Source organism: Salvia splendens, chromosome 8 (genome assembly GCF_004379255.2).
Source record: "Salvia splendens isolate huo1 chromosome 8, SspV2, whole genome shotgun sequence".
NCBI lineage: Eukaryota > Viridiplantae > Streptophyta > Magnoliopsida > Lamiales > Lamiaceae > Salvia > Salvia splendens.
The window spans coordinates 14,781,365-14,793,863 of NC_056039.1; the positions used below are offsets into that span (position 1 = coordinate 14,781,365).

Sequence of the window (12,499 nt, forward strand, 5' to 3'; positions counted from 1 at the left end):
AGCCAATGATTGTGAGCTTTTTAGAAGACGTGTCTAACATAAGTGAATATCATTAGTGTCCGTACACTGTTTCGATGATGTTTATTCCTCGCATGACCTGGGATCTCAGGATAGACAAACACTTTAGTGGTCTTATCGTTTTCTTAGAGGTACGAGGTTATATACGCATTGCAATTTTTTTATTTATGGTATGCAATTGTTGAGACACCTAATGCAGTGTTTTGAAGCTTTGCTATGTAGACCGCATGGTACATTGTGCAAGAACATCGTTTTTTGCGGTCTATTTTTCCTTGCACAATGGTACGTTTTTCGCTGTCCCTGCACAACATACCATGCGGTCCACATAGCAAAGCTGCAAAACATTGCATTAGGTATCTCAACAGTTGCATAACATAAATAAAAATTTGCATTACATATATAACCTCGTACCACTAAGAAAACGATAGGACCACTAAAGTGTTTGTCTTTCCTAAGTTCCCCGTTCCCGTGGGCATGATTCATGAAACCTTGCTGAAAGAGTGTACACACACAAATTATACTCACTCACTTTAGACACGTCTACAAAGTTTAGAATCTTTGGCTTTAGATAGCTGTCCCAGGTGTTTCAATCAAAGTAGTTTCATTAAGAGCAAGAAATATTTTTTGAAGTTGTTGTCTCCCTCAACATCTGCGTACATCTTATTCTCGGCATAAGTGTCAAGGAGTTGCATTCTATCATTACCAACACGTCTGCAATCATGTCAACAAACGGGTGACCCCCTAGCCTTTTCTTCAGGCTGATTAGTAACGAACCTTTTGGGAATCCAAGCGTCGCATGGGCGTCTTCCGCATCAATATGCAATGACTGGTTTCTGTTAGATTGACGCTGATCGACGCGATATGCAGATTTAAAAGGATCCATTACACGAGAGTGCCCGGTAGGTAGGTCAATGAGAAATGTAGCGGTTGTCCGAAACCCATATCTCAGACTGCATTTCTCTTTTTCAAATTTAAACGATCAATTAGACCACTAAAATGTAAAGGAGAACTCTTAAAATGTAGTGATTTTATTTGCTTTTCGCTTTGCTGATCCTATTCACCCTCGGGTTCTGTTGCCTCATCGGCCTGATTCTTTCCACGCTTCCGTTGCTTGTTCACTGTAGGTGGAATAAAAACACTTGAATCATTCTAGATCAATAAGAGAGGGAATAGACAAATAGATGAATGAGGCAGTCGAGGAAAATAAGCAGATTATCGAACAGAATAAGCAAAATATTCAATAGATTATTAAGCAAATTCTAGAATAAGCAAATTATTTCACACATAAAGCAAATGTTTTATAAAATAAACAATCTTTCGCTCAACAATATCAAAATATTTAACAAATTATGCGAATTCTAAGATAAGCAAATTATATCACACAGTAAACAAATGTTTTACAAAATAAGCAATCTTTAGTTGAATAAATATATATTCTTACGTATTTTATTTCATATTGAGATACCCATTTTTGTTCATTGATTTTAACTATTTATCACTGGGTTATCTTTTTAATTCTTTACCGAGTAGGATTAATAGAGTCGAATCGAACATGGTTGAGATCCTATAAATACTAGGAGCCCTTGGGTCAAAACATTGAGAACTAAAAAATAAAATACCTTTTTCTCAAAACACCATCTCTCGAAAACCCTAGTTTCCTTCTAGGGTTGGTGTTCTTCAATTTATCCTATTATTTGCACGATTTCTGAATTGATAGATGATCTAAAGCCTATCAATGTGTGTGGATGTGTTTATTGTGTGTTATGTGTAATGTGTATGCATGGAGTGTAGAGTGAGTCTTGTGACCTATTGAATAGTTTGTCACTAAGTACTTTTCCGTCCACAAAAAATAGACCAGTTTTACCATTTTGGGTCCAATTTCTAAAATAAAAAGTTTAAACTTATAAATACTACTCTGGACTCCATAATCCATTAACATTACTTCTTTTTTACTTTTTTTCTATCTCTCATACTTTACAAATTATACATTAAAACTCATGTAGTACGAAACTATGTCTGTTTTTTATGGCCAAAGATTCAATAGGTCGAGAGACTCGCTACAACATTAGAAAGAAAAAATGAAAATAAAATTGTAACTAAACCCTGTTATATCTAAGAGATTTGGTCATTTTTAGTGAAACCTATTTACCAAAACCAAGATTTCGATCATAAAACATTAATACATTGTCCTAAAATAGTTATGGATACACTTTAATTGACGATCTGCAACATATTTTACTGGTTCAGTCACAGAAACCAAATTATTAAAACAGTTAAACCCATTAAGTAAACATTTAAGTTTGAAAATTATACTCCTTCTGTCTCATAAAAATATGGGCAATTGATATAACACGAGAATTAATATAAAATTGATAAAGTAAGAAAGATGATGAGAATAATAAACATTTAAGTTTGAAAATTATACTCCTTCTGTCTCATATAAATATGGGCAATTGATATAACACGGGAATTAATATAAAATTGATAAAGTAAGAAAGATGATGAGAATGATAATTAAAGTATTGTCAGTGGATAGTGGAACCCACATTAATAATACAGTAGTGTTTAATAGTGGTATAAATTGTAAATAAGTTGATGTATAATGGTTAATAAATTGAGATAACTTTCTAAAAATATAATGCATATATTTTTATGGATCGAAGGAAATTGGAGAGTGCACATATTTTTATGAGACGGCGGGAGTATCACTTACAACACATATTCAAGAATGCATATATTTTTGTGGGACAAACGAAATTGGAGAGTGCACATATTTTTATTTACGTATATATATTTACGATAAAAAAAAATGAACTTTAGTTCTTAAAATATGTTCGGCTCTTGTTCAACGTGATAAGATGTTCCGCAAGGTATAATAATTTCAATAGGACTTATATTTTGTTTGCATAGGAAGATGGGATATCTTTACCATGAAAAGTTATGTCTCTGGAAATGCTGAAAAACTGAAAGCACTACATTATTAACACTTATATGCAATACATACCAAATGTTCAAAACATTCAGATGAGACTGGGGACATGCATAGATATTACTAGTAACATATAAAACCATAAATTTTTCAGCGAAAATGTGTCGGAGGTAAATCAAAGCTGGAAATTGGCAAATATCAAATGAGGAAAGTAAATGCCAAAACTAAAACTATCTGGAAAAACAAGTTCACCAACAACTTGTCAGCATGACTCATAGATTAAGTGAACCTGCGGGGAAAAACCTGTGCCATTTCCGAACCCAGTTAAACCTACGGGAGAACCTTCAATAGATAAAGCTTAGACCACACAACGGAAAGAAGATAATCAAACAAAAACCTTGAGAATAGGCAGCACTTTATGATACAAGTTGCAGTTCTGAATGGTCACCCGCGAGGAGCAGCCATTTGTTTACTTCTTGATCCTTTCGTCATTTTTAACCATACTGAATCATATGCAGAAGACAATAGATTTCAGAGTTCACCAAACAGAGTACAGTTATATTGAAATGGCAGTAGTCCTCTCAAATACTCATTTTTCGTGATTGACATAGATGGATAAGTTTATGCTGTTACCTGATGTCATGTGGGGTTATAAATATCCACTGGGAACCTTGGGCCAAAGCAAAATCCACTATAGCATCCAGGCTGATTTTTCTGCTTACTGCATCCTGCAATTTAAACAAGAGTAAAAAATTAGGGATCTTAAATTTAGTTTCAGTTATCGTAAAGATATACATTGACTATATGAACCTCACTGCAGTTGAAGTAGTGATAAGGCTAATTTCATGCATCGGTCTAGAGGTTTTATTTCGTGAAATTACTGGGTCTAACGCATGTTTTAAGCCAGGTGTGTGAAGGTTTTCGCTAGATCCAGGAAAAGAAGAGGACGCTTGCATAGTCCTAGGAGACTGGCGAAAGAGCGGACATTATGAAAGAAATTGCTTGACGGAGGAAGCCTCGGAGTTGAAGGGTAGAATAGGGATTTCTACGAAGACTCTAGAAGGCTATGTCCGCATCTATAAAAGGAAGAAGCATGCAAGCTGGAGGGACTTTCTCGGTGGAGGCCTCACGAACAGCCTGTTGCTCAGTTCACTTTTCACATACTTGGTTCTAATTCGCGGAGGATTTCGGGTTTGCGCTGGGGTTCACATTTAGCTTTCCGATAGTGTTTGTGGGTTGTAACACTGTCCTTCTTTGGGGCGAAGAAACAATTTATTTCTGTTTTCTTTTCGTTTCAGCTGAATTCGCTGAGCTTCGCTGTTCGAAGCTCGGTCCTCTTTTGTTTCTGGATATTTCTCTACTTTTATGCAAGTTTCGTTTTCGCTTACGTCGATCGTGATGATTTCTGTCGATTGATTGTGTTTACTTGAATTCTGGAGTTGGATTGTTGGAGTTGGTTATTTTCGTGGTTATTTTCTAGATTATTGCAGGTTACTGGTGAGATCTGGAAGAATGGAGTTTGTTTGTGGATGAATCGGGGTTTGTTTTGCTGATATTGTGGAGTTGTTTGTGATTGTTGGAATTTGGAGTTGATCGGAGCAGATCTGTGAGAATCGGAGTTATGGAGTTGATTTTGTTGGTTGTTGAGTTCGGATGGCTTGGATCCGGAGTGGATTAAGCGTCTGAAGTGATTCTGAGCAGGAGTGTTTTAATTTTATGCCTAACTTACGTGTTTTCATTTCATTTCGCCTAGTTTATGTAGATCTGATGTATTTTCGATTCATAGCAAGTTTCCGGCGTCCAAATCTTTATATTCTGTTTGAATCTAGGAGTGTGCTCTGTTTTCTTCATCTGCGAGTTTAGTTTAGTTGCGAAGGTGCATGTCGTAGTTAGTTGGAGCATGGGTTGGTTATCTGCAGCTTTTTACCGTACTTGCTGTTTCTGGAAATATGGTCCCCACTGTTAGTTGCTTACTGTTTAGCTAGATTAGGTAGTCGTTTACTTAGTCTAGGGAGTAATTGTGTCTGTCGGTATTGATGTCTGATTTCAGTAAGTTTTCTGTGTCCTAGGTCTAGCGTTTACATTTCTTGCCTAGATATAGTGGTAGTTTAAGTCTCAACCCCTTTGTGTGGCAGCAGCCGTTTGTTTCCATAGTCTCTTAACACTACTTTGCGAATCCATCTCTGTGGGATCGACCCCACTTCCCTATACTAATTCATAGTATTCGGGTTGAGGGATTTATTTTTGAAGGGGAGTCGAGTGTGTCCAACGACAAAGACACTGTAGTTCTCTAGAGTTCCTGGACCCAGTGATCCAGTGGATTTAAAGAGCGTTGTGTCTGGACCGAGCTTTGCATTAATTCTCATATGTGCACACTCGCTTACTCCTGAGTCTAGTCATTCGACATTAGAGTCGAGCAAAGACCCCACTTCAAATGGCGCCGTTGCCGGGGATGGATGGCGTGCTTAGTGTTAGTGTTCAGAGTCTGTGGTGTAAATAGTTTTGATTTGTTTTCTTTCTCTTTTGTTTGCAGTTTATGAGCAGAGGCTCAAGATCTACCTACTGGAGCAACTCATCTGGGTGGAAACACGACCAGTTTGATTGGCGGGTTAAGGGTACAGTCTCTACTGTGACCACCAGATCAGGGTTCACCACGGGAGGTCCGTTTCTGAGTGAATCCACTAGCGACGAATCTTGGACGTCATCAGGACGCGAAGATCCAGAATCACCACCCGAATCAGAAACAGAGTCAGAAACAGGGGAAGCAGAGGAAGTAGTCATGGCGCAGGTGGTAGACCCGGATCCAGAAATCGGCTCTCTCACTGCCCATTTAGATGGAGAACCAGCTCAAGCTATAGTGATGAATCCACGCCAGAGGACTATCGAGATCAAGACAAACGTACTCGGCATCTTGCCGACGTTCTCTGGGCGTAGAAATGAGTGTCCGTATGAGTTCTTAAATGAATTCAGTAAGTTATGTGGTATTCAGAAGAGGTCGAATGATGCAACAGAGGAGGATTATCGCCTACGAGCGATTTCGTTTACCTTGAAGGGGGAAGCTAATACGTGGCTATTGAGGTTGCCTCCGGATTCTATCCGCACGTGGAGGGACTTCAAGTTAGAATTCTTAGATTATTTCTTCTCATCCAACAAGACGAATGCACTTAAGAAAGAAATACTAGAGTGTAAGCAAGATTACGATGAATCGTTGAGTCAGTATTAGTCGAGATTTAAGGGGTTGTTGGATGCATGTCCGAATCACCGAATAATAGAGGCAGAGAGAGACCTACTCTCTGTTTTACGAAAGAACCACTCCCGAGTCAAAGGACTTAATGAACTCCTCGAGTGGGGGAAATTTCACAAGAAAAAGGGGAAGTGAGGAAAGAGAGATCCTAGGGAAGTTGATTGACGCTAAGAAGGCGTACGATAACCCTAGGAATGCAGTGAGAAGAGGATCGGTGCATGCTGTGAGAGAACAAGAAGATGACAAAGTCGAAGCAAGGATGGATAGGCTCGAGAAGGCTCTTTTGAACGCGATTGAAAAGGCGATTCCACTGGCTTCACAAGGGAAGGAGAAATCTCCTGGTCCAGGAGATAATCAAATTCAACAATATTACGGGACCCAGGAAGGAGATTATTAGGCCCAGGTCAATGCAATGGGAAGTTGGAATCCCGATGGGAGCTGGAATCCAGGGAGACAGAGAGATGCGCCCTGGAGAAACCATCCAAATTTCAGATGGACTGACAATGAACAGAATCAGCCGGCACCGCAACAAAGTCAGCAGTTTGCACCTCAGCCCGAAAGACAAGGTAATTGGTCAGGAAGGAATCAAGAGGGGCAGGGCAACTGGATTAATCGGAACCAAGGAGACCACTCGAGCTGGGGAAACAGGAATCAGAGCAGTCAAGGGAACTCTTATGTACCCCCACACCAAAGGAATTTTAAGAACAATTACCAGGGCCAAGGAAATCAATACAATAACTCTTCAGGCGGTCAAGGAAACGCTCGTCAGAATCAAGCAAGTGGACCGACTCTAAGTATCGGCCCAGGACCCAGTCAGCCACCGAAACCACCAAAAAGTATCGATGATATGGTGCACGACCTCGTCAGTTCTCAGCAACATATGCAAAACAACCTGCAATCGAACAATGACGTAGTGCACAAGCTTCAAGATGCTCAACAGGAGCAGAAAGCAGCCATGGATATGCTGGCTAAGCAATTGTCCCAGATCGCTACTTCTTTGCGTGATATGAGGGGAAATGAAGGGAAGATTCCCGCCTCCGTAAGGCCACCGGACAGAGCTAATATAAGTCAGATTACCTTGAGATCCGGGAAGGGATATGATGGGCCAGTGGTAAGAACAAAGGAGGTGACAGATCCCAAGGAAGACAGAGAAGAAGAGGATACAATTTCTAGGCCAAGACACTTGGAGGGAGGAAGTCCCTTGGTCAAGGATGACCTTAAGACAGGAGATTTAGAGAAACCTTTGCCTAGATCAACTGAACCATTCTTCCTTGATCTAGAGCCGGAGTTGGAAGATGAGGCAGTGGGAAAAGAAACTGGAGAGTTATCAGCTGAAAGTTCTACCGGAGCAGGGAAGCGACTGAAACCCTTTCCGAGTCGGGGGGGAGCCAAGAAACAGAAGGAAGAACCGGTAGACTTCATGGACATTTTTGGGAAGTTGGAAATCAATCTGCCATTCTTATAGGCCCTGAAGATGCCAGTCTTTAGCAAGTTCATCAAGGAATTTATAGCTGGGAAGGCTAGGCCCAGTGGGAAAATTCTGATAGGCGAGAACGTCTCCGCAGTGATTCAGAAGAGGAAGATGCCTTCAAAATGCAATGACCCAGGTATGTTCACCTTGCCCATCTGTATTGGTGATGTGAGAATCGAGCACGCTATGTGTGATTTGGGTGCGTCGATAAATGTGTTACCATTTTCCATATACAAGAAATTAGTGTGGGTAGGCATGGTAGACACGAGGGTTGTGATTCAACTGGCGGACAGGTCATGCATCTGTCCTGAAGGGGTGCTTGAGAATGTGATAGTCAAGGTACATGACTTCTTGTACCCTGCTGATTTCCATGTGATTAAGATGAGTGATGATGAGTCTGCAGAGTCGGGCGGAGTACTTTTAGGGAGACCCTTCCTACGTACCGCTAAGACTATCATTGATGTTTTTGATGGAACAATTTGCCTTGATTATAATGGGGAGAAATACACATTCAGCATTGATGAGGCAATGAAGAAACCTCTTGACGTTGAAAATTTGCATGCTATAGATGTTATTAACCCTTTGGTCCAAGAATACCTTGAGACGGAATTAATGCAGGAACAGATTGAGAACTCCGGGATGAGTCATGCCATTGATAGAGAAGTGGCCAGTTGGTGTCAAGCAATGAACACAAGCGAGTTATCAGATGAGGAGCTAGCTGAAGCAATTCTAAAATTCTGTGCAAATCCGGAGCTAGCTAGGTCAAGGAATACACCTTATGTGGCGAGTGTGGAAGGTTCTGCTGGGTCGAAGAAGGGAATGACAATGGAAGTAACAGAGAAAAATCCCTTGCCCCAGGAAAAAGATGTTCCCAAGAAAGAGTTGAAAACACTTCCACCAGGCCTAAAGTATGCTTATCTAGAGGAGAACGAAACTTTCCCTGTGATTATCAACAGCAGCTTGACCGAGGGACAAGAAAAGGGACTGCTGAAGGTAATCCGAAGAAACAAGAAGGCTATTGGGTGGACACTCTCTGACCTGGTAGGAATTAGTCCAGATTTGTGCATGCATCACATCCGCTTGGAGGAAGGAGCAAAAGCCTGCAGAGATTCTCAACGCAAATTGAATCCTAACATGAGGGAGGAAGTGCTGAAAGAAGTATTGAAACTACTCTCCCTAGGAATCATTTATTTCATACCAGACAGTGAATGGGTGAGTCCAGTCCATATGGTACCCAAGAAGTCAGGAATACAGGTGGTCAAGAACGACAAGAATGAATTGGTGCCCACCAGACTAGTTACTGGGTGGAGGATGTGCATCGATTATAGGAAGTTAAATGAAGCGACCAAGAAAGACCATTTCCCTCTACCTTTCATTGACCAGATGCTGGAGAGGCTAGCAGGCAAGCAATACTTCTGTTTCCTAGACGGGTATAGTGAGTATTTTCAAATCTATGTGGATCCCGAGGACTAGGAGAAGACAACTTTCACGTGTCCTTTCGGCACGTACGCTTACAGGAGGATGCCGTTTGGCCTGTGCAATGCGCCAGGCACTTTTCAGCGGTGTATGATGAGTATCTTCTCGGATCTTTTGGAGGACTGCATCGAGATTTTTATGGACGACTTCACTGTGTACGGGAATTCATTTGACTCATGTTTGGCTAGTTTGGATATAGTATTGAGAAGGTGCCAGAAAAAACATTTGGTTTTGAACTTCGAGAAATGCCACTTTATGGTCCCTGAGGGAATTGTCCTTGGGCACGTAGTCTCTGAAAAAGGTATACAGGTAGACCAGGCAAAGATTGAGGTGATCTCAAAACTGCCTTACCCGACGAATCAGAAGGAGGTGAGAGGATTCCTAGGGCATGCAGGATTCTATAGGAGGTTCATAAAAGATTTCGCAAAAATTGCTCAGCCACTCACCCACTTGTTGCATAACGATGTTAATTTTGTCTTTGATGAGGAATGCAAAAAGGCTTTTCAGTTGTTAAAAGACAGGCTAGTATCTGCGTCTATTATTAGAGCGCCCGACTGGAATCTACCCTTTGAGATTATGTGTGACGCAAGCGATTATGCCGTGGGAGCGGTGCTAGGTCAAAGAGTTGATGGGAAAAGCTATGTGATCTTTTATGCTTCAAAAACGCTGAATCAAGCTCAGAGAAATTATGACACTACTGAAAAAGAAATGCTGGCAGTAGTATACTCATTTGAGAAATTTCGCCCGTACTTGCTTGGGTCGAGGGTGATAGTCTTCACCGACCACGCGGCTATAAAGTACCTGTTGGCAAAGAAAGAATCCAAGCCGAGATTAATCCGATGGGTGTTGCTTTTGCAGGAATTCGACTGGGAAGTCAGAGACAAAAAGGGAACAGAAAATAAAGTAGCCGATCATCTGAGCAGGATATTTCAAGGGGAGACCGAGGAAGCAATACCGGATGCATTCCCAGAGGAACATTTGCACTACGTAAAAAATATTCCTCGACCTATCAGCTGGGAAGAGATTATGGTGTTAACAGGTCCAGGGGATGCCGAAAAAGGGAAATGTCATCAAAACGCTGAACCATGGTTCGCAGACCTGGCAAATTACTTAGTCACTGGAGAGATGCCCAGTTCGCAAGTAATTTCCCGAGCCCAGAAGATGAAATTGAAAAGCGAGGCCAAGAACTATTTCTGGGATGACCCGTATTTGTGGCGAATGGGAGCCGACCAAGTAATCCGGAGGTGTATTCCGGAGTGGGAACAGAGGGATGTGCTGAATCATTGTCATGCCCTAGCTTGTGGAGGTCACTTTGGACCTAGGAAGACCGCAAGGAAGGTGTTAGATAGTGGTTTTTACTGGCCTACATTGCATAAGGATGCGTTCGAGTTTTGTCAGAATTGTGAGAGGTGTCAACAGACTGGGAGAATCTCCAGAAGAGATGAAATGCCGCAAGTCCCGGTGATCGTTTGTGAAATTTTCGATGTTTGGGGAATGGACTTCATGGGTCCATTTCCATCTTCATACGGGAATACATACATACTAGTGGCAGTGGATTATGTTTCGAAATGGATAGAAGCCAAGGCGACCACATCTTGCGAAGCTAAGGAGGTATCGAAGTTTCTTAGAGCTAATATCTTCAATCGGTACGGAGTGCCCAGAGCTATAATATCTGACAATGGGACGCATTTCCGCAACCGGACTATTGAAGCTTTGATGAGAAAGTATGGCGTCCACCACAGACTGTCTACACCTTATCATCCTCAATCTAACGGCCAGGCGGAAATATCCAACAGAGAGATAAAGGCGATATTGGAAAAGACGGTTAATCCGTCTAGAAAAGACTGGCGTAAGAGGCTTGGAGACGCACTATGGGCTTACCGGACGGCGTACAAGACGCCTATTGGGATGTCACCATATAGGCTTGTGTTCGGCAAAATGTGTCACTTGCCCGTGGGAGTAGAACACTGAGCATATTGGGCGGTCAAGGAGATAAACATGAGACCCGAATCTTGCGAGGAAGAGAGGAAATTGCAGCTGCAGGAGTTGGAGGAGCTAAGGCTGGAGTCATATGAATCGGCAATGTGGTACAAAGAGAAAACAAGACTTTGGCATGACAAGAACCTCCGAGTCAAGGAATTGCAAGGTGGGCAGAAAGTTCTCCTATTCCAATCCCGGCTAAAGTTGATGCCTGGTAAGCTGAAGTCCAAATGGGTCGGACCATACACTGTTGTGAGTCTTCGTGCAAATGGAGCAATAGAGATCCAGGGAAGTGCTCCAAACTCTACTCCATTTCTTGTCAATGGCCATAGGGTGAAGGTATTTAGGGATAATTCGGAGATGTGTGTAGTGGACGAAATGCCACTACGCGCACTCCCTGATATCGCATAATCGGTCTGGGAAGTGAGTGTTCTTAGAGAATTTCCTAGGTCCAGCATCCAAGAAGTTTTAACATGTCCTGACCTAGGGAATCTTGAGAACACTTGAACATAAAATGTAAATATTTAATCGCTTTCTTTAAAATCAAGAAAAACCCAAACAAATCAGAAAAAAAATAATCTTCCAAAAATATTTTCGAAATACTAGACTCCTTAAGGAATGTTTTTGATACTGTCATACCCTAGACCCGGGGAGTCTGGCGTTTCATTTTTTTAGTTTAATGTTTTTCTCTAAGTGTGATTTTGCAGAAGGAAGTTACTTGGGCAGGGAATTGAGAAGTAAAATTTTGGAGGGAGTTGGCACCGGTTCGGATTCAAAAGACACCTTTATGGGAGCCGCACAGTCGCTGGCGTCATGCCTGCAACCCGCCTGCAAAAACAGTCCTCGCCCATACTTATCGGATAATAATCGTGTTCTTTTATTTTTACTTACTTACTCTCTCTCTCTCTCTACATCCCAAATTCTCTCTAGGTTTTCTTTTCTAACCCTAATCAAAGAAGTTTCCGTCCAAGTCTTTGTCAAAAAAAAAATTTCTGCAGAATTCTCCATGGATAACAAGCAAAGTGCGGGGAACACCTCAGGATCCGCCGATTCAAGTGCGGCGGCGTTTATGGCAGACATGCTACAAAAATTTGGGGGACCAGAAAAGGCGATGGAGGCGTTTGCCATGTTCGCGGCTGTAATGGGGAAATCCGTACCAACCGCCTCAACATCCTCCGCACCACCACCAGAGACCGTTCAAGAAACCACCGCTGAGCCGGAGGCCGTTGCAGAACCCACTGCTGCCGTTTCAGAACCAACCGCTGCAGAAACTCGCGAAGACGAAGCAGATCTGGCCGCGGGGTTGGAGTTGTTGGCCGTAAGTGCACCCAGGTTAGGATCTGCCACTGAGGGGGAAACCCCTGTTTTAGAGGATAGAGTG

General features: G+C 41.9%; 1 pseudogene; it reads right to left on the reverse strand.

The window, feature by feature from the left end:
• Positions 1-3,391: 3,391 nt before the first annotated feature.
• LOC121745812 overlaps positions 3,392-12,499 on the reverse strand; it is a 37,650-nt pseudogene continuing 28,542 nt past the window's right edge.